General features: G+C 38.5%; 8 non-coding genes across 8 annotated transcripts; all 8 read left to right on the plus strand.

The window, feature by feature from the left end:
• The first annotated feature begins 804 nt into the window (after positions 1–804).
• Positions 805–888, plus strand: Trnal-cag (transfer RNA leucine (anticodon CAG)). Its single transcript has one exon. It is a non-coding gene; the product is annotated as a tRNA-Leu (tRNA).
• Positions 889–1,387: 499 nt separating this feature from the next.
• On the plus strand, positions 1,388–1,469 carry Trnas-cga (transfer RNA serine (anticodon CGA)). The gene has a single exon. It is a non-coding gene; the product is annotated as a tRNA-Ser (tRNA).
• A 4,843-nt stretch (positions 1,470–6,312) lies between these two features.
• Trnal-cag (transfer RNA leucine (anticodon CAG)) lies at positions 6,313–6,396 on the plus strand. Its single transcript has one exon. It is a non-coding gene; the product is annotated as a tRNA-Leu (tRNA).
• A 522-nt stretch (positions 6,397–6,918) lies between these two features.
• On the plus strand, positions 6,919–7,000 carry Trnas-cga (transfer RNA serine (anticodon CGA)). The gene has a single exon. It is a non-coding gene; the product is annotated as a tRNA-Ser (tRNA).
• Positions 7,001–15,906: 8,906 nt separating this feature from the next.
• Positions 15,907–15,993, plus strand: Trnas-cga (transfer RNA serine (anticodon CGA)). The gene has a single exon. It is a non-coding gene; the product is annotated as a tRNA-Ser (tRNA).
• A 983-nt stretch (positions 15,994–16,976) lies between these two features.
• Trnas-uga (transfer RNA serine (anticodon UGA)) lies at positions 16,977–17,058 on the plus strand. Its single transcript has one exon. It is a non-coding gene; the product is annotated as a tRNA-Ser (tRNA).
• Positions 17,059–18,154: 1,096 nt separating this feature from the next.
• Positions 18,155–18,238, plus strand: Trnal-cag (transfer RNA leucine (anticodon CAG)). The gene has a single exon. It is a non-coding gene; the product is annotated as a tRNA-Leu (tRNA).
• A 1,799-nt stretch (positions 18,239–20,037) lies between these two features.
• On the plus strand, positions 20,038–20,119 carry Trnas-cga (transfer RNA serine (anticodon CGA)). The gene has a single exon. It is a non-coding gene; the product is annotated as a tRNA-Ser (tRNA).
• The last annotated feature ends 3,545 nt before the right edge of the window (positions 20,120–23,664 follow it).

Raw genomic sequence — 23,664 nt, forward strand, 5'->3', positions numbered from 1 at the left:
CGGAATCGTGTGTGTATTTCGAAATTTACGAGGTCCTTCTTCACTTGAGATTGAATTAAATGTGAACCTGGAATGTGTCCCAGCACTCAAATTTAATGAGTTTACTAGGCTCACGAAAGTTTGGACAAATTGTGAATAAAAGCTGCATTTTCCAGCTATTTTTGAAAGATGTTTAATTCTGGTGTGGTCTTGTATTGGGGGGTGGGGGTGGGGCGGAGTACCCTGAGGAAACCCCACATGCACTTTATGATGTCAACCAAGCAAACTCACATGCTTCCGGGTAAGACATAGGCAAGAAGAGAGTGTACAACCCACTTGGCTAACCGGACAGCCACCAACGGAGACAGTCGGTCGTGGTTGCCGAGTGCTTAAGGTGTTTGACTCGAAATTAAATGGGCTCTCTCCGCAAAGGTTCGAATCCTGTCCACAACTTGCTTTGTATTAATGTAGCAAATATTTTTAAAGTAATCATCAATACACCCTTTCTGATTTCAATATTCCTTACGTTTTAATTTTGAAAATAAAACGGATATGTTATTTATATGCTCTTTGCCTTTTTTGTTATCAATATTGCATAAGGAATACGAACGCCTTAGGAGTGAGGGGTGGCATGTGTGTATAGACAATAATTAGACAATTCTTGAGTTAACTTCAAAGTTGACTTGTGAATACTGAACATTAATGTTATATGCATATTTTAATAACGGTAATAACACAGAGCGGATATCTACCAGATTGAATATTATTTCTTGATTATCATTATTAACCGTGCTGTAATATTACGATTCATTAGTTAAGATTGCAGTCAGGATGGCCGAGCGGTCCAAGGCGCTGCGTTCAGGTCGCAGTCTGGTTCTCCAGGCGTGGGTTCAAATCCCACTCCTGACAAAAAAATTTTATTCACGGAATTAATATTCTTTGACTAAAATCATTATCAATACACAATATGTGTCTTGCTCTACAACGTAATACATATTGAATTACCCTGTCAGAGGTACCATCATTATAATGCTAAGTAAAATATTGAAAGTGCTATTTTCAATGTTTAGACCTGTACAGGGTCTACTTAGAAATGGAGGATCTGTGTGCGTATTTCGTTGTTTACGAGGTCCTTCTCGCGTACGGCTGCATGTAATTTGGAAATGGAATGTGTCGCAGCACTCCTATTTAATTAGCTTATTATGCTCACGAAAGTTGGGACGGCTTTTTCTGAAAGATGTTTGATTCTGGTGTAGTCTTGTGTTGGGGGGGGGCGGAGTAGTAAGAAACCCCACAGAAATGGTATGATGACAACCAAGCACACTCACATGCTTCCAGGAAATGACTAGGCGAGAATCGAGTATATCGCCAACTGCGCTTACCGGACAGCCACCTACGGGAACTATTAGTCGTGGTTGCCGGGTGGTTAAGGCGTTTGACTCGAAATCTAATTGGCTCAGCCCGCACAGGTTCAAATCCTGTCTACGACGAGTTTTTTCATGTAGCAAATATTTTTAAAGTTATCTTCAATGCACCCTTGCTGATCCCAATATTTCTTACATTTTAAATTTAAAATGTAAAAAGAAAAAGTATATATTTTTTCATATGCAAGTCGAGCGGTCCAAGGCGCTGCGTTCAGGTCTCAGTCTGTTTCTCCAGGCGTTGGTTCAAATCCCACTCCTGACAAAAAGTGTTTTTCACGGAATTACTATTATTTGACTACAATTATTATAAATACAACATATTTGTTTTGCTCTTCAACGTAAAACATGTTGGGTATATCCTACTGTAGCTACCTCCCGTATAATGCTTGAGTACAATGGAACTCATAATTTCAATGTTTAGACCTGAACATTGTCTTATAAAGAAAATGGAGGAACTGTGTGTGTATTTCGAGATCCTTCTCACCTGAGGCTGCATTAAATGTGGACCTGGAATGAGTCCCAGTATTCCTATTTAATTAGCTTACTAGGTTTACGAAAGCTGGGACAGCATTTTATATCAGCCTCTTCCATCTATTTTGCTGAAAGATGTTTAATTCTGTTGTGGTCTTGTGTTGGGATGGGTGGAGGGGGGGGGGCGGAGTACCCGTAAGAAACCCCACCGGAATGGTATGATGACAACCAATCAAACTCACATGCTTCCAGGAAAGGACTAGGCGAGAATTGAGTGTACCGCCCACTGGGTTTAACGAACAGCCACCTACGGGGACATTCGGTCGCGGTGGCCGAGTGGTTAAGGCGTTCGACTCGAAATCAAATGGGCTCTACCCGCACAGGTTCAAATCCTAGTAGTAGTAGAAGTAGTAGTAGTAGTAGTAGTAGTAGTAGTAGTAGTAGTAGTAGTAGTAGTAGTAGTAGTAGTAGTAGTAGTAGTAGTAGTAGTAGTAGTAGTAGTAGTAGTAGTAGTAGTAGTAGTAGTAGTAGTAGTAGTAGTAGTAACAGCAGCAACAACAACAGCAGCAGCAGCAGTAGTAGTAGTAATAGTAGTACTAATAGTAGTATGTTATGTTATATCAGAGTCTTGCCTGCTTTGACCAGCTATATATATGCGTACAGAATATTTACACATGTTACGCAAAATTTGATTGGCTGACTAACTCGGGATCTCGAGATAGCAAAAATTCTCTCCTCTTTTGTAATATGCACTCTGCCTTTAATTACTGCAGCGCTCTTTTTTTAGTTGCACTCCGCTTTATTTAGTCTTGCACTCCTCTTTTTTGTATCTCGTGGCCACGACATAGCTAACTCGTGGCCACGAGATAGAAAAAAGAGGAGAGCAAATTAAAAAAAGAGAAGTGAATGTCACCTCTATGCCACCGTAAATACAGGTTCGAAGTTGACCGAATATATCTTTATTGCACATTCATCAAGCCGCTAAAGAAATGACGTAGTGGGACATTAGTTTAAACCTATTTATTTTAGCTCGATTGCATCGAAGGCCTTAGGCTTATATAAACGCTCTCGAGTCCTTTTCTTGGGCCTAGAACCAGTACTTGGTGTCTTTGGGGGAGATCTAAAGAACGCTCCCACGGTGGGGATCGAACCCGTGACCTCCCGGTTGCTAGGCGGCCACCATATCCATTACACCGCGGCGACCTTAAAGTGGGACATTGAAGGCACTATTAGCATAATTCCATGCGCAATAAAGTTATGATCATTAACCTTATTTTAGACCCATGTTTTTCACATTGACTTAAGCTATGAATAGCTATAATGATGAAAGACTCCATCAGAAGTTAAAACTGTGTTCTTATCCACATCATCTGTGATAGAAAAACAAACAAAACTATAAACATACAATTATAAAACTTGCATCTTAATTAAAACTAGTTAAACGAATAGTTATGAGTTTGAAGACAACAACTCACCCTGACATTCGCTCACTCGGACATAAGCACACCCGGACTTAAGCTCACCCGGACATTAGCTCACCCTGACGAAAGCTCGATCGGGTATTCGCTCACTCGGGTATAAGATAACCTAGACATAAGCATACGCGGACATGAGCTCACCTGGACATTAGCTAACCCGAACATTAGCTCATCGACATAAGCTCACCCGGACATTATCTCACCCGGATATGTGTTCACCCGGATATAATCTCACCCGGACATTAGCTCACCCGGATATAAGCTCACCCAAACTTTAGTTCACTCGGATATAAGCTCACTGGGACATACGTTCACCCGGATATAAGCTCACTCTGACCAAGTTCATACGGATATAAACTCACTTGGACAAAAGCTCACCCGGACATAAGTTGACATGAACATAAGCTCACCCGGATTTTAGCTCACAAAAAATAAGACAACATCTCATCCGGATATTAGCTCACATAAGCTCACCCGGACATTAATTATTTTGCTTACACATCAACGATGGTGTCAATTATGTATTTTCTATATGTAACTTCCCTGGGCAAGACAATCATGCACATGATTCATCAATTGCATAACTCTGTTCAATTCTAGCTAGTGCCGGTCTTAATAAAACACATTATGTATTAATATTGATTGAGGTGATGCGTTTCAAAGTAATAATAGGGAACTACAGACCGTTCAATAATGGGTGTAAGTATATGCTTGGTCAGCTCATACAGCACGTTCAACAGTAGCATTCCCGTCGAATCGCTTTATACTTCTCTTGGTCTGATTGTGAGTAACGGAAGCCTGCGCATGCGAGTAAGGCAATCTGTCAAGGGTCTTCTTAAGATTACGAGGTATTTCCGCGCCTGATGCTGCATTATGTGTGAACCCCAAAGGTGTCACAAAACTCGTTCTATTTCTGAAAGATTTTTCTATTTTTTTGTGTGGTCTTGTGTTGGGGAATCTGGACCAAACCAGCCTGTCAGGTGTGATGACCATCAAGCAAACTCACACGCTTCCGAAAACGGTAATAACTCTATGTTTTCGGACACTCTAAGTTTTCGGACACTCCTTTTTTTAGCAAAAATAATTATTTTCGTGACTCTTAATTTTCGGACACACGAGTTTTCGTCCATAATTAATGTCTCTAAGTTTTCGGACAGTATATTTTACAGCGCTATTTTACCAAATTTCGGTCCTGTTTTTGATATCTACGGTAATGACACTTCGATCATGGGGTTTTACAACCAGATTAACATCATAAAACATGGCAGGTGCATGCCTGAGGGCAACGGACCATTACATTTGCGTTATTGGGTAAATAACCTTGTAAACCGGTATTAAACAATGGTTCCGCCCGATAGCATAAGCGTTATGACAATTACCGGGGGTAGTGCCAATTAACAGTTCAATTATCTACCGCAATGGTACTCCCCCTTCTCAGTAAAATAACTGTGGCAAATACTAAACGCTTCAAAGTGTGATGCACCCAGGATTGCAAGTTTTACGAACAATGGAAGGTGTTCGACAACAACTATCGGAAATAAACAAACAAATAATTTATAGTTTCCTTTTTTATTTCGTTAATTACAGGTTCATACTAGCGAGTATCGGTACATTACATGCTCATCTTTGAACTGGTTGGTAAAAGAACAACCTTGTAGTAACTTTCTGTCAAATAAATTAAGCTTTTAAAATTATTTAAAATGCAGTGCAAACATATATAACTGTAATTTGTACTATACGTCATGGTATTTTACAAGCGCGTGCTATTACCGGTAGTCGTTGATATAATTGGCGCTATTTTCGGACACTTCAATTTTCGACTCTTAGTTTTCGGACACCTGTATTTTGTGAATATTTTTCGTATCTAAGTTTTCGGACACGAAAAAAATTAATTATTTTTAAGTGTCCGAAAACATAGAGTAATTACGGTACACGAAAATATACATTTATTAGGTTTTGAATGCTCACACAGACATTAGCTCACCAGGACATTAACTCACCAGGACATTAGCTCACCCGGACATTAGCTCACCCGGACATACTCACCGGACATAAGCTCACCTGGATATTAGCTCATTTAGTCATAAGCTCAATGGACATAACCTCAACCGGATTTTTGTCCACCCGCACATAAGCTCACCCTTTGTCCGCCGCAGCCACAAATTTGTATGGGGGAGTAATTGTCGGGGTGACCTTTTCTGAACTTAGTCCTGATTTGGAAATCGAAAGCTGAGCGGTGTAGTGAATTAACGGGAAAGCTTTTTCCCGGGGCAGAATAATGCTTGATAGCTTTTGAACGCCCTATTCAAATTGACATGTATATCGATTATACCGGTTTTGCTTTTGACATTATACAATTATGTTTCCTGAAAGATATTTGTATTAATTATCGGCTCGCGGACAGCATTCAATAAGCTATATAACTAGTATTAAGTGCAAGATATAAAGTCCGCACGGCACTCTGAACATAACGTATTCCTTTATATGATATTAATGCAGGTGTCGAAAATCGACACTTAATAACTATGCTTTTCTTAACTAAACAAACATATGTAAAACTTATATACTGTAATACAAAACGTGTGTTCGTCGTAAATCAATGTGCACGCTTTGCAAGTCACTATTACACTTTTCAAACGTATGCTTGAATATATTATAACAATCAAGTTTCATGTACATTGCATGTACATTGCAGACACTTAAACATAAATGATTGTATTGTAAACAGAAAACAAGTACGATGGATATCTTTAATAGGATACTTTAAATGCCTAGATATAGCCAAATATAAGACGATTATTGAGTTAACTTCAAATCTGGCATGTGAATACAGAAACTTTATCTTATACGCGCATTGTAAAGCATTGGTAAAACGGAGCGGATATCTACCAGTGTGAACATAGTTGGTTATCATTATATACCCGTGTTGTAATATTACGATTCATTAGTTAAGATTGCAAGTCAGGATGGCCGAGCGGTCCAAGGCGCTGCGTTCAGGTCGCAGTCTGGTTCTCCAGGCGTGGGTTCAAATCCCACTCCTGACAAAACGTTTTATTCACGGAATTAATATTCTTTGACTTAAATTATTATCAATACACTATTTTTGTTTTGCTCTTCAACGTAAAACATATTGGGTATATCATATTGAAGCTACCACCCGTACAATGCTTGAGTACTCTTTTGGAAGTATGTTTAGACATGTACATTGTCTTCAAAGAGAATGGAGGAACCCTGTGTGTATATCGAAGTTTCGATGTCCTTCTCGTCTGAGGCTGTATTAAATGTGAACCTGTTCCAGCACTCTTATCTAATTAGCTTACTAGGTTCAAAAAAGTTAGGACACATATTAAAATATACATGAAGCTTTATTTTCAAGCTTTCTCTGAAAGATGTTTAATTCTTGAGTGGTCTTGTGAATGGGGGTGGGGGCGAAGTACTCTTAGGAAACCCCACCTGCATGGTATCGTGACAACCAAGCAAACATACATGCTTCCGGGAAATGACTCGGCGAAAGTCGAGTGTACCGCAAACTTGGTTAACGGGACAGCCACCAACAGAGTCGGTCGGTCGTGGTGGCCGAGTGTTTAAGGCGTTTGACTCGAAATCAAATGTGCTCTGCCCGCACAGGTTCGAATCCTGTCCACGACGAGTTTTTTGTAGCAAATATTTTTAAAGTAATCATCAATAAACCCTTGCTGATGCCAATATTTCTTACGCTTTAAATTTGAATAGGAAACGTTTATTTGTTAAATGTTAAATTATAGCTTCATTTTCCAGATATTACGGTGTGGTCTTGTGTGTATTTGGGGGGGGGGGGGCGGAGTACACTGAGGAAACCCCACCTGCATTGTAAGGTGACAACCAAGAAAACTCACATGCTTCCGGAAAAGGAGCAGGCAAGAGTCGAGTGTACCGCCCACTTGGCTTGCCGGAAAGCCACCAACGGAGACAGTCGTTCGTGTTGACCGAGTGGTTAAGGCGTTTAACTCGAAATCAAATGGACTCTGCCCACAGTGTTTCGAATCCTGTCCACGACAAGTGTTTGTATGTCGCAAAATATTTTTAAGTAATCATCAATTAACACTCGCTGATCTTTCTGACGTTTTATAAATATTTGAAAAACGAAACGCAAATTTTATTAACATGCTCTTTGCCTTTTGTTATCAATTTTGCTTATGGAATACGAACGCCTTAAGAGGTGTGTGAGGGGGGATGTGGGCGGCGTGTGTGTAGACAGTTATTAGACAATTATTGACTTAACTTAAAATCTGATTTGTGAATAGAGAAAATTTATCTTATACGCGCATATAAATAGCAGTCATAAAACGGAATGATATCTACTAGTTTGCACTTTGTTGATCATGTATATATACCCGTGTAGTGATAATACGATTTATTAGGTAAGACTCCAAGTTAGAACGACAGAGCGGTTCAAGGCGCTGCGTTCAGGTCGCAGTCTGATTCTCCAGGCGTGGGTTCACATTTCTGACATTACGTTTTATTCACGGAATTACTTTTCTTTGACTTAATTATTATAAATTAAAATTATTTGTGTTGCTCTTCAACGTAATACATATTGGGTATATCCCAGCGGAGCTCCCACCCTTATAATGCTTGAGTACAATAATGGAAGTCCTATTTTCAATGCTTAGACCTGTACAGGGCCTTCTAAAGAGAATGGAGGTCGCGTTTGTGTATTTCGAAGTTTACGAGGTCCTTCTCGTCTAAGGCTGCTTAAAATGTGGACATGGAATGTGCACCAGCATTCCTATCTTATTAGCTTATAAGGCTCAGAAAAAGTTGGGACACATTCGAAATAATAACTGCATTTTCCAGCTATTTCTGAAAGATTTTTAATTCTGGTGTAGTCTTATGTTCGGGGGGGTGGGGGTGGACGGAGTACCCTGAGGAAAACCCACCTGTCGAGTATGGTGACAACCAAGCAAACTCACATGCTTCCGGGAAAGGACAAGGCAAGAATCGAGTTTAACGCCCACGTTGCTAGCCGGACAGCCACCTACGGAGACACTCGGTTGTGGTGGCCGAGTGGTTGAGGCGTGTGCCTCGAAATCAAATGGGCTCTGCCCGCACATCTTCGAATCTTGTCCACGACGAGTTTTTAATATAGCAAATATTGTTTTTTGGGCATTTTCACAGATTTTGGCATATATTGAAGTTTGTTATTAAATGCTTTATATTGATAAATGTAAACGTTTGATCTAAAAAGCTCCAGTAAAAAAATAAAGAAAGGAAAAATAAGTAACCCTCAAATGGGCCCGAACCACTGATCCCTGGTGCCCTGAAGTAAAAGCCTATCGCTTAGACCACTCAACCATCCTAGCTCATAAAATGAGTGATGGATTTTATACTTTATATAAGCAATCCTCGTAGTATCACAAAATATAACGACAACAACAGAACTCGCCAAATTATTCAATCGTATCGCGTTGCAACGCTTTATCATTTTCTTGTTTTTAAATCGTCAAAAGATGCATATAATGGATATTTTACAGCATGTAAATGTTCAGTATTACAATTTCCTCACAAATATCATAACTACAACGAAAATTTGCGAATCTGATTTTTTTATTTTGTCAATTTACCAAAACGTGAAAAAGGCCCATTTAAAGTAATCATCAATGCATTCTTGCTGATCCCATTATTTCGTATGTTTTAAATTTTGAGAGAAAACGTATATTTATATTCAAATGCTTTTTGCCGTTTTGTTATCATTTTTTGTTGTTGGCTTGCGAATAACTAAGGTTAGTACCACGCGATTCAAGTCAGTTTTCTCTTAACTACGATAAACATTTTAACTGATGCATCTGCCGCATCTTCCGTATCCGCGCGAGAAAGCGTTGTATAATTAATGCAAGAGGTTTGAGTTCTTCAACTTTATTCATTCACAAATTAAAACATAATGCGAATATCGTGTTAAATGGAATATTTTTGAACGGAGCGTATATAGAAGGTCGTGGTGGTCGATTGGTTAAGGCGTTTGGCTCGAAACCAAATGGGCTCTGCCCGCAAAGGTTCGATACCTGTACACAACGAGTGTTTAATGTACCAAATATTTTTAAAGTGATTATCAACGCATCCTTTCTTATCCAAATATTTCTTATGTTTTAAATTTTAAGAGGAAACGTATATTATTCATATGCTTTTTTCCTTTTTGTTGTCTTTTTAGCTTTTGCTATACGAACGCCTTAAGAAGGGGGTGGGGGGGGGCACGAGAGTGTAGACACTTATCAGACAATTATTGAGTTTAAATCAAATCTGACTTGTGAATACAAAAAATTGACTTTATCCGGGAATTCTAAAGCCGTCATAAAATGGAACGGATATCTACCAGTGTGAACATTGTTTGTTATCATTATATATCCGTGTTGTAATATTACAATTTTAATAACGGTAATAACACAGAGCTGATATCTACCACTTTGAACATTGTTTGTTTATTATCATTATATACCGTGTTGTAATTTTACGATTTATTAGCTGATATTGCAAGTCAGGATGGCCGGGCGGTCTCTTGCCCCTTCGAATATTTCTTATGTTTTAATTTTTAAGTGAAAACGTATATTTTTATTCATATGCTCTCCGCTTTTTTGTTATGTTTTTTTCCTATGCTATACATACGCCTTAAGAAGGGAGGATTGCATGTGTGTGTAGACAATTATTAGACAATAAGAATGTCGTGGTGGCCGAGTGGTTAAGCCATTTGACTCGAAACCAAATACCGGTAGGCTCTGCTCGCACAGGTTCGAAAACTGTCCACGACGTGATTTTCATGATGCAAATATTTGTAAAGTTACCATCAGAGGAACCTTACTGATCCCAAAATGTCTTACGCTTTTAGTTTCAAAAGAAAACATATATTTAATTTATATTCCCTTTGCCTGTTTTGTTATCAATTTATTTTGCTTATGGCAAACGAACGCCTTAAGACATAACGGATACATACGCAATTGACCGAAGATTGACACCTAAGGAAAGCAAATATTCGTGCCCGGTACGTATTGACGTTTGAAAACCCGAGGCTACTGAACTGTTGATCTAGATGACTGCCTATTTAAGATTGTGTGCAATTTGGTACAAATTTCGATTATTAAAGTGTGTTATGTAACGTTACTAGATTCGCGAAATTGGGGCAAATTTTGACTTAAATCGAATATCGAGTGTACCGCCAACTGGGCTAACAGGACAGCGACATACGTAGAAACTCGTTCGTGGTGGTCCATTGGTTAAGGCGTTTGACTCGAAAGCAAATGGGCTCTGCCCGCAGAGGTTCGATACATGTACACAACGAGTTTTTAATGCATCAAATATTTTTAAAGTAATCACCAACGCATTCTTGCTGATCCAAATATTTCTAAAGTTTTAAATTTTAAGAGGAAACGTCTATGTTTATTCATATGCGTTTAGCCTTTTTGTTATCATTTTTCCTTTTGCTATACGAACGCTTTATGAAGGGGGGGGGCACGAGTGTAGACAACTCTTAGACAATTATTGAGTTAAAATCAAATCTGCCTTGTGAATACAGAAAATTTATCTTACACGCGCATTTTAAAGCCGTGATAAAACGGAGCGAATATCTACCAGTGTGAACATTGTTTGTTTGTTATCATTATATATCCGTGTTGTAATATTACGATTGTATTAGCTGAGCTTGCAAGTCAGGATGGCCGATCGGTCCAAGGTGCTGCGTTCAGGTCGAAGTCTGGTTATCCAGGCGTGGGCTAAAATTCCACTCCTGACAAACAGTTTTATGTACGCAATAATTATTCTTTGACTACAATTATTATAAATACACTTTATTTGTTCCTCTCTAAAACGTAATACATATTGTGTATATCCTATTGGAGCTACCCTCCGTATAATGTCGTAAAAGTGTAATATTGGAAGTCCTATTTTTAATGTTCAGGGCTGAACATGGTCTTCTAATGGAATTGATGAACCGTGTGTGTATTTCGAAGTTAACGAGTTTCTTCTTAACTGAGGCTGCATTAAATGTGGTCCTGGAAAGTGTCCCAGCAAACCTTATTTGCTTACTAGACTCACGACATTGGAACACATTTTGACTTAAAGCTGCATTATTCAGCTTTTTTCTGAATTATATTAACTCTGATCTTGTCTGTTGTTTTTTTTTTGGGGGGGGGGGGGGGGGCGGCGAAGTACCCAGAGGAAACTTCACGTGTCGGGTATGGTGACAACCAAGTAATCTCACATGCTTCCGGGAAAGGACTAGGCGAGAATCGAGTGTTCCGTCCACTGGGCTTAACGAACAACTACCTACGGAGACAGTCGGTCGTGGTGGCCGACTGGTTATGGCGTTTGACTCGACTCTACCCGCACAGGTTCGAATTCTGTACACGACGATATTCTATGTAGAATATAGTTTTAAAGTAATCTTCAATGCACTCTAGCTGATCCCAATATTTCTTATGTTTTAATTTTTAAGAGAAAACGTATCTTTTTATTCATATGCTTTCCGCCTTTTTGTTTTCAAACTTGCCTAAACTATACGGACGACTTAAGAAGGGAGGATGGCACGTGTGTTTAGACAATTATAAGACCATAAGACTGTCGTGGTGGCCGAGTGGTTACGGCGTTTGACTCGAAATCAAATGGGCTCTGCCTGCATGTCTTTGAATCCTGTCCACGACGAGTTGTTAATGTAGCAAATATTGTTTAAGGGGCCTTTTCACATATTTTTGCATACATTTAAGTTGGTCATTATGGTTTATATTGATCAATGTAAAACATTTGACATAAAAAGCTCCAGTAAAAAATCAAGAATAAAATTAAAGAAAGTAAAAATAAGTAACCCTAAACTGGGCTCGAACCATTTGTGAATGAATATAGTTGAAGAACTCAAACCTCTTCCATAAATGATACAATCTTTTCTCGCGCGGATGCGGCATATGCGGCAGTTATCAGGTTTATCGTAGTTAAGAGAGAACTGGCTTGAAACGCGTGGTTCTTACCGTAGTTGTTCACAAGCGAACATCTGAAAATGCTTTATAATCGCTAAAACCGATTATAAAAAACAACTAAATATAACACGAAATATCTTTTAAAAGGGTAGTGGGCGTAAATGCTGACTTTGAAATACAGTTGGTTTACGTTTCTAAACAATTAAATTGTAAACAAAAGTGTAACTATGTGTTTTTCACTTGTTGGTCGCATATTCACCGCATGAAATGTGTGTTATCATTGTCAAACCACACATTGGTGTACGTAGATACAAATTATACTACGGGAGTGCACATCATATGTATCCTCACATGCCTCATTATGAGTGCATTTCTTCACCATCGAAATATATCGTATGTTAATATTTGATTTACACACAGTTTTCTTTCGACACATTTAAATAACACTTTTATGGCCGCGTCATGCGAAAATGAGTCTTATGCGTTTCAGCCAGCGTTTCTTAACCCAACATGTGCATTTGCGCAGTCTGGTCAGAGGCGATGCTATTCGCTATAAAATCATTCAATATGTTATTGTGTCATTATGTATCTCCTGACCAGACTAAGAGATGCGCAAGGTGAGTGGGATATATATATATATATATATATATATATATATATATATATATATATATATATATATATATATATATATATATATATATATATATATATATATATATATGGGCGCCTATGCAATAAAACCCATTTTCGCATGACGAGGGTCATTAAAAATCTCATTGCGAATTGTAAATGGCACATTTTAGCACAATGCTTTTCGATACAAAGTTGATTTCAAAATAGCAAGCTGGTAAATAAGGGCAGCAAATCCAGGCGTTCAGGAATGATTTCCAGACGTGCTGACAGAGTACGGCAAACATTTGTGTTTGGATAATTAAACGATTTTCCTCTTATCATTACACTATACTATTTCGGTAGTGGTTGTTTTCTCATCTTAAAATCAAAACTGTGTGTATCGATAGTCAATTATATATTCCCCGGACGATTTAGTGAACGACTACTGACCCTGAAATTCTGCGAGATGGATTTAAACGCGTAATTGTAATTGGGCCACAATTTGTGTCGTTTGAACATACAGAGAGTGTTCTGGAATTCCTTACACTGAACAGTGCTACATCCTTTACGCTGAGCACAGGCACAGTGATATAGCCAACGTTCAGAGGTCTTATATCGAATCAGAATATGAAATATTCGAATATATTCATGCGTATCTGTCGGCGTTTTAAAGAAGTTATTTAAGGTGAAAAGCAGGGTAAAACAGCTATGCCGAAAAAGCGCAGTGGGGCTCTATACCCATGTTTATGTCAGAGTTGTTGAAACCGTTTGTACTGCTAGGGTAACAAGTAATACATAAACAACTCGAAGTGGCGCGGCAGAGGCCGACGCGTATCGCCACGCCGCAAATATGTAATATTGAAAGTTGGTGGAGCCCCAGGGTATGTAATGTGGACATGGATGGTCGAGATAGACCGTGCTGTCATAAGAGATGTTCGGTATAAATTTGGGTACGAAAAACAAATTGGGTAATGAAAAAAGTTTGGGTACGAAAAAAAATCAGAACGAAAAAATAATTGGGTTTGAAAAAAATTGGGTACGAAAAAATATTGGGTACAAATAATTTTTGATACGAAAAAAAATTGGGTACGAAAAACGAATTGGGTAGGAAAATAATTGGGAACGAAAAAAAAATGGGGGTACGGGGGAGTAGTATTCGTGGACCTCTCAATAAATTTGAAAGAGGACGGGAACCAAGATGCATTTACCTATATCAATGGCCCTGGGGTGGGTTATGTGGATATGGATGGTCGAGTTAGATCGTGTTGTCATAACGGATGTTAAGTTTTAATTTGATGTCAATTGGTGAATAAATAAAGAAGTTATGTTAAAACAAAATTTCGGGTGGGCGTGGTTGGCCACCATCTCCTCCTACACTATTAGCACTAGAACCTTGAAACTTACACACATGGTAGCTATGAGTTTATATGCGAAGGTGCACTATTTGGAATTTTGATCTGACCCCTGGGTCAAATGTTATTTTCATATGCGTCGCATTTTGTTAGAACAATTAGGTTTTTTTAAACCCATTTTACCCATTTATTTACCCATAACTTTCGACCTAGGTGTCCGATCAAAATTCCGTCGCCGTCACCGTCGACAAATGCTCATTGCTACCATGTGTGTAAGTTTCAAGGTTCTAGTGCTAATAGTGTAGGAGGAGATAGTGGCCGAACGGACGGACAGGAAGATGGAGACCAATACAATATTCACACGCTTTTAAAAGCTCGGGGATAACAAAGTATGGGTCAACAGGGCTGTCTTTATGACTACCCAATTCGTTAGTAAAAAAGTATTGATCGCAGATTTATTTATTTTCATTAATTATCTTATTGTATATTTTGAATATATATATAGTGTCAAAAATCAGTTTTGTACAGGGAATTTCCATCATGAACGTATATTCCTAGTGAGATAGTTATTCGATATTCCAACAATATTCGTTTAATATGATGGTGATTGCAAATTTTCTTTATATTCAGTTCTCATAACCATTTTCATAATACTTTCTACGCTTTCAGAACGTCAAAAAAGGCCATGTTGTTGTTATTTTGTCTAAGTTATCCTTATAAAATAAATAGGATGATAAAAAGTGCACACACATCTCGACCAGTGCGTTAAGACACACTCTTTATAAATTTTAATGGCTTATGTTCATTGCACACTTGCGATTAATTTTGAAACAAATGAATTGCTTCTTCAATTATGCAATAGCGAACAACTTCAGTGCCTTCAGCGCTTTGATTGCTTATGCCATACGAACGTCAAATCTGACTTGTGAATACAGAAATTTGAAAAACGGTAATAGAACGGAGCAGATATCTACCACTTTGAACATTGTTTGTTTATTATCATGATATACCCGTATTGTAATATAACGATTCATTAGTTAAGATTGCAAGTCAGGATGGCCGAGCGGTCCAAGGCGTTCAGGTCGCAGTCTGGTTCTCCAGGCGTGAGTTCAAATCAAAGTTTTATTTACGGAATTAATATTCTTTGACTTCAATTATTATCAATACGCAATAATGGTTTTGCTCTTCAACGTAATACATATTGTGTATACCCTATTGGAGCTACCCTCCGTATAATGTCGTAAAAGTGCAATATTGGAAGTCCTATTTTTAATGTTCAGGGCTTAACAGGGTCTTCTAATGGAATTGATTAACCGTCTGTGTATTTCGAAGTTAACGAGTTCCTTCTTAACTGAGGCTGCATTAAATGTGACCCTGCAAAGTGTCCCAGCAAACCTTTCTAATTAGCTTACTAGTCTCACGAAATGGGGACAAATTTTGACTTAAAGCTGCATTTTTCAGCTTTTTTCTTAATTATATTTAATTCTGGTTTTGTCCTTTGTTTGGGGGGGGGGGTGCGGCGGGATTCCCGGAGGAAACCCCACTTGTCTGGTATGGTGAGCCAAGCAATCTAACATGCTTCCGGAAAGGACTAGGCGAATATCGAGTGCACCTCCAACTGGGCTTAAAGAACAACCACCTATGGAGACACTCGGTCTTGGTGGCCGAGTGGTTAAGGCGTTTGACTCGAAATCAAATGGGCTCTGCCCGCACAGGTTCGATACCTGTACCCAACGAGTTGTTCATGTTCCAAATAGTTTTAAAGTTTTCATCAACGCATCCATTCTGATACAAATATTTCTTAGGTTTTAAATTTTAAGAGGAAACGTATATGTTTATTCATATGCTTTTTGCCTGTTTGTTATCATTTTTGCTTTTGCTATACGAACGCCTTAAGAAGGGGTGGGGCACGAGAGTGTAGACAATTATTAGACAATTATTGCGTTTAAATCAAAACTGACTTGTATATATACTCCAGCAGCTGGAGTTTCACTTCTTTATATTGTGAATACAGCAAATTTATCTTATACGCGCATTTTAAATCCGTCATAAAACGGAGCGGATATCTACCAGTGTAAACATTGTTTGTTATCATTATTCATCAGTGTTGTAATATTACAATTTTATAAGCTGAGCGGTCCAAGGCGCTGCGTTCAGGTCGCAGTTCTCCAGGCGTAGGTTAAAAACCCACTCCTGACAAAAAGATTTATTCACGATATGAATAGTATTTGACTACAATTATTATAAATACACTTTATTTGTTCCTCTCTTTATCGTAATACATATTGTTTATATCCTATTGGAGCTACCACCAGTATAATATTGGAAGTCATGTTATCAATGTTTAGACCTGAACAGGGTCTTCTAAATGAATGGAAGAACTGTGTGTGTATTCCTAAGTTTCCAAGGTACTTCTCGTCTGATGGTGGATTAAATGTAGATCTGGAATATGTTCCAGCATTCGTATCTTATAAGCTTACTAGGGTAACAAAAAGTTGGGACAAATTTTAAATTATGGCTGCATTTTTCCAGCTGTTTTTGAACGATGTTTAATTCTGATATGTTCTTAAATTTGGGGAGAAAGCGGAGTACCCAGAGGAAACCCCGCGTGTCGGGTATGGTTACAACCAAGTAAACCTGCATGTTTCCGGGACAGGACTAGGCGAAAATCGAGTGTACCGCCCACAGGGCTAAACGAACAACCACCTACGGAGACATTCGGTCGCGGTGGCCGAGTGGTTAAGGCGTTTGACTTGAAATCAAATGGGCTCTGCCCGCACAGGTTCGAATCCTGTCCACGACGTTTTTTATTTAGCAAATATTTTTAAAATAATCATAAATGCAATCTTGCTCATCCCAATAATTCTAATGTTTTAAATTAGAAGAGAAAAAATACTTTAATTCATATGCTTTCCGCTTTTTTGTTATCATTTTTGCCTATGCTATACACACGTCTTTTGAAAGGGGATGGCACGTGTGTGTAGACAATTATTAGACAATTAGACTGTCGTGGGGCCAGTGATTAAGCTGTTTGACTCGAAATCCAATCCTACGGAGACACACGGTCGTGGTTGCCGAGTGGTTAAGGCGTTTGACTCGAAATTAAATGGGCTCTGTTCGCACATCTTCGAATCCTGTCCGTGACGAGTTGTTAATGTAGCAAATATTTGTAAAGTTAACATCAGAGTAACCTTGCTGATCTCAAAATGTTTTACGCTTTTAGCTTCAAAAGAAAACGTATATTTTATTAATATGCTACGTGCCTTTTTGTTGTCATTTTGTCTTATAGAATACGAACGCCTTAAGAGGTGGGAGGGTGGGGGGATGGCACGTGTGTGTAGACAATAATTAGACAATTATTGATTTAATTTTAAATCTGACTTGTGAATTCAGAAAAGTAATCTTATACTCGCATTTTTATCACGGTAATAAAACGAAGCAGATATCTACCAGTTTGAACAGTGTTTGTTTATTATCATTATATACCCGTATTGTAATATTCCGATTCATTAGATAAGATTACAAGTCAGTATGGCCGAGCGGTCCAAGACGCTGCGTTCAGGTCGCAGTCTGGTTCTCCAGGCGTGGGTTCAAATCCAACTCCTGACTAAAAGTTTTATTCACGGAATTAATATTCTTTGACTAAAATTATTATCAATACACAATATTTGTTTTGCTCTTTAACGTAAGACATATTGTGTATACCCTATTGAAGCTACCCTCCGTATAATGTCGTAAAAGTGCAATATTGGAAATTTATCTTGTATGCGCATTTTAAAGCCGCCATAAAATGGAGCGGATATCTACCAGTATGAACATTATTTGTTTGTTATCATTATATACCGTGTTGTAATTTGACAACATTAGCTTTAGATGATATTCATTAGTTGAGATTGCAAGTCAGAATGGCCGAGCGGTCCAAGGTGCTGCGTTCAGGTCGCAGTCTGGTTCTCCAGGCGTGGGTTCAAATCCCACTACTGACAAAAGTTTTATTCACGGAATTACTATTCTTTGACTTAAATTAGTATTAGAAGTCCTGACCTGAACAGGGTCTTTTTAAAGAATTGATGAACCGTGTGTGTATTTTGAAGTTAACGAGTTCCTTCTTAACTGAGGCTGCATTAAATGTGACCCTGGAAAGTGTCCCAGCAAACCTTTCTAATTAGCTTACTAGACTCACGAAATGGGGACAAATTTTGACTTAAAGCTGCATTTTCCAGATTTTTCTTAATTATATTTGATTCTGTTCTTTTCTTTTGTTTGGGAGAGGGGGGCGGCAGAATATCCGGAGGAAACCCCACCTGTCTGGTATGGTGAGAACCAAGCAATCTCACATGCTTCCGGAGTAGGCGAAAATCGAGTGTACCGCCAACTTGGCTAACCGGACAGCCACCTTGGCTAACACTCGGTCGTGGTGTTCAGTTAAGGCGTTTGACTCGAAATCAAATGGGCTGTGCCCGCATAGATTCGAATCCTGTCCACGACGAGTTTTTTTATGTAGCAATGTTTTTATAATCATCAATACACCCTTGCTGATCCGAATTTGTTATACGTTTTAAATTTGAAAAGAAAACTGATATTTTATTCATATGCCATTTGCCTTTTGTGTTATCAATTTTGCTTATGGAATACGAACGCCTTAAGAGGGGTGGGATTGCACGTGTGTGTACACAATTATTAGACGATTATTGGGTTAACTTCAAATCTGACTTGTAAATACAGAAAATAAATCTTATAAGCGCATTTTTATAACGGTAATAAAACGGAGCGGATATCTACCGCGTTTGAACATTGTTTACACATACCCGTGATGTAATATTACGATTTATTAGATTGCAAGTCGCTGCGTTCAGGTCGCTGTCTGGTTCTCCAGGCGTGTGTTCAAATCCCACTAATGACAAACAGTTTTACTCACGGAATAAATTTTCTTTGATTTGATTATTATTATTACACAATATTTGTCTTGCTCTTCAACGTATTACAAATTGGGTATATCCTAACAGAGCTCCAACCTGTGTTATGCTTGAGTACAATATTTGAAGTCCTATTGTCAATGTTTGGCCTGTACATTGTCTTTTAAAGAAAATGGAGGAACCGTGTGTGTATTTCGAAGTGCACGAGGTCCTTCTCGCCTGAGGCTGCTTAAAATTTGGACCTGTAATATTTCCCAGCATTCTAATCTAATTAGCTTAATAGGCTCACGAAAGTTGGGACTAATTTTAAATATAGCCGCATTTTCCAGCTATATATGAAAGATGTTTTATTCTGGAGGTGTCTTGTGGGTGGGGGGGGGGGGGGGAGTGCGAAGTACCTGTAGGAAGCACCACCTTCATGGTATGGTGACAACCAAGCAAACTCATATGCATCCGGGAAAGGACTAGGCGAGAGTCGAGTGTACCGCCCACTTGGCTAATCGGACGGCCACCAACGGAGACAGTTGGTCGTGGTGGCCGGTTAAGGCGTTTGACTCGAAATCAAATTGGCTCTGCCCGCCCAGGTTCGAATCCTGTCCACGACGAAATTTTGTATGTAGCAAGTATTTTAAAAGTAATCATCAATACACCCATGATGATCCCAATATTTATTACGCTTTTCATTTTTAAAGAAAACGTATATTTTCTTCATATGCCATTTGCTTTATTTGTCATCAATGAAATATGAAACGCCTAAAAGGGGTGGGTGTAGAAAATAATTAGACCATTATTGAGTTAAATTCAAATCTGACTTGTGAATACAGAACTTTCATCTTGGCTTGCCGGACAGCCACCAACGGAGACGGTCGGTCGTGGTGGCCGAGTGGTTAAGGCGTTTCACTCGAAATCAAATGGGCTCTGCCCGCAGAGTTTCGATTCTTGTCCACGACAAGTTTTTATATGGCGCAATATATTTTAAAAGTTATCATCAATAAACCCTCGCTGACTTTTTTGACGTTTTATAAATATTTGAAAAACGAAACGCATATTTTGTTCATTTTTTTTCCTTTTTGTTAAAAGTTTTGCTTATGGAATACGAACGCCTTAAGAGGTGTGTAGGGGGACGTGTGCGTAGACAATTATTAGACAATAATTGACTTAAATTAAAATCTGATTTGGGAATAGAGAACGGATATCTACTAGTTTGAACTTTGTTTATCATCTATATCAGATGGGGTAATCACGTGATTGTCAAGATGGCGACATTCATGTTTAGGCAGGTATTTTTCGCCGTTTCATACCCTTTATTACTTGTATTTATTTTTTAAATGCCGCTGACTTTCCAGCCATATCGGCAAGAAAGTTACTAGCGTTTATTTCGTGTTGATATTCGCTCTTTCTCTCGACTTTACTCACTGCAAAATTTCTTAGTGGGATGACCTTATTAGAGCTGCACTTAAAAAAATTGCAGGGAGTAAAGTCGAGATATAAAGCGAATTTCAATACAAAAAAAACGCTTTTCACATGTTTACTGATATGGCTTTAAATTGAGCGCCATTTAAAAATTTTACAAAAGTAATGAAGGGTGTAAAACAGCGAAAAATAACTTTCTCGACATGGACGTCGCCATCATGACTATCACGTGATTACCCCCTCTGTGTATATACCCGTGTAGCGATAATACGATTTATCACATGCTCCACCCTGTTTGCCATGTAATACAGCCATTTCATAGAGGATATTGGTTGGATTCGGTGGATTATCGATTTTAATTCACGAGTGATGATAGAAAATAATATTTTCAAGAGTGGCGCAGCCACGAGTGAAAAAAAAATTCTATGATCACGAGTGAATCAAAATCGATATTCAACCGAATCCAACACATTTTCTTTTCATTTTATGTTTTTTTTTCACAGTTTATGACCATCATTAATGAGTTTAACTAAACAATTTCGTTGAAATAATGACGTCATTTCGTTAAGAAGAGACGTCATTTCACAGTTAACAGTGAAAATTATCGATAATTTTCACTGATAATTTTCACAGTTTGAAACAGTGAAATTATCAGTTTTAATTCACTGATATTTCTCTATAAACCAACGGAAAGCATCAAATATTTTTTTTATTACACATGTGTAACACAACATTTTTAAGCGTTTTCATTGGCTTAGTTTTCGTTTATTGACCAATCGCATTTTGCTGAAATGACGTAGCAACGTCAAATGACGTCACGAAATGTAAACAACATTCGGGATTTTTCATTATGTTTGCGTAAATATTTATTTAATTTGCTCATTTAAAAGCATGTGATAAAAAAGATCTGACACTCGTTGTCATACCATACCATATTTTATTAAACTCGTCCAGGAAATTCGTTAGTTAGCTCGCCAAAGGCTCGCTTACTAACAAAATTCTTGAACTCGTTTAATAAAATATGGTATGATATGACAACTCGTGCCAGATCCTATATTTATTAGTTAAGACTGCAAGTTATGACGGCCGAGCGGTATAAGGCGCTGCGTTCAGGTCGCAGTCTGATTCTCCAGGCGTGGGTTGAAATCCCACTTCTAACAAAACGTTTTATTCACGGAATTACTTTTCTTTGACTCAATTATTATAAATACAAAGTATTTGTTTTGCTCTTCAACGTAATAAATATTGGGTATATCCTAGTGGAGCTCCCACCCTTATAATGCTTGAGTACAATAATCAAAGTCATATTTTCAATGTTTAGACCTGTACAGGGCCTTCTAAAGAGAATGGAGGTCGCGTGTGTGTATTTCGAAGTTTACGAGGTCCTTCTCGTCTAAGGCTGCATACAATGTGGACATGGAATGTGCCCCCGCATTCCTATCTTATTAGCTTATAAGGCTCAGAAAAAATTGGGACACATTCGAAATAATAACTGCATTTTCCAGCTATTTCTGAAAGATTTTTAATTCTGGTGTAGTCTTATGTTCGTGGGGGGGGGGAAGGACGGAGTACCCTGAGGAAAACCCACCTGTCGAGTATGGTGACAACCAAGCAAACTCACATGCTTCCGGGAAAGGACAAGACGAGAATCGAGTTTAACGCCCACGTGGCTAGCCGGACAGCCACCTACGGAGACACTCGGATGTGGTGGCCGAGTGGTTGAGGCGTTTGACTCGAAATCAAATGAGCTCTGATCGCACAGTTTCGAATCCTGTCCACGACGAGGGTTTAATGTAGCAAATCTTTTTAAAGTAATCATCAATACACCCTTGCTGATCCCAATTTGTTGTACGTTTTAAATTTGAAAAGAAAACTTATGTTTTATTCATATGCCATTTTCCTTTTTTGTTTTCAATTTTGCTTATGGAATAAGAACGTCTTAAGAGGGGTGGGATTGCATGTGTGTAGACGATTATTCTTGTAAATACAGAAAATTAATCTTATAAGCGCATTTTTATAATGGTAATAAAACGGAGCGGATATCTACAAGTTTGAACATTGTTTATACATACCCGTGTTGTAATAATACGATTTATTAAGTGCGTTTGCGAGTCATGATTGCCGAGCAGTCCAAGGCGCTGCGTTCAGGTCGCAGTCTGGTTCTCCAGGCGTGGGTTCAAATCCCTCTCCTGACAAACAGTTTTATTCACGGAATAAATTTTCTTTGACTTTATTATTATTATTACACGAAATTTGTCTTGCTCTTCAACGTAATAAAAAAATTGGCTTATCCTCTTGGAGCTCCAACCCGTATTATGCTTGAGTACAATATTGGAAGTCCTATTTTCAATGTTTGGCCTGTACATTGTCTTCTAAAGAAAATGGAGGAACCGTGTGTGTATTTCGAAGTTAACGAGGTCCTTCTCGCCTGAGGCTGCTTAAAATTTGGACCTGGAATGTGTCCCAGCATTCTTATCTAATTAGCTTAATAGGCTCACGAAAGTTGGGACTAATTTTAAATATAGCCGCATTTTCCAGCTATACATGAAAGATGTTTTATTCTGGAGTGGTCTTGTGTTTGGGGGGGGGGGGGTGGGGGCGAAGTACTCTTAGGAAGCACCACCTTCATGATATGGTGACAACCAAGCAAACTCATATGCATCCGGGAAAGAACTAGGCGAGAATCGAGTGTACCGCCCACTTGGCTAATCGGACAGCCACCAACGGAGACAGTCGGTCGTGGTGGCCGGATAAGGCGTTTGACACGAAATCAAATGGGCTCAGCCCGCCCAGGTTCGAATCCTGTCCACGACGAGTTTTTTTTTAATAGAGCAAGTATTTTAAAATTAATCAACAATACACCCTTGCTGATCCCGATATTTCTTACGCTTTTCATTTTAAAAGGAAACGTATATTTTCTTCATATGCCTTTTGCTTTTTTTGTAATCAATTAAATATGTAACGCCTAAAAGTGTGTGTGTGTGTGGGGGGGGGATGGTACGTGTGTGTTGAAAATTATTAGACCATCATTGAATGAAATTATTCTCGGTTTGATAAATACGGTATAGTATGGTTTATTACGT

The sequence above is a fragment of the Dreissena polymorpha genome, chromosome 12, assembly GCF_020536995.1.
Source record: "Dreissena polymorpha isolate Duluth1 chromosome 12, UMN_Dpol_1.0, whole genome shotgun sequence".
NCBI lineage: Eukaryota > Metazoa > Mollusca > Bivalvia > Myida > Dreissenidae > Dreissena > Dreissena polymorpha.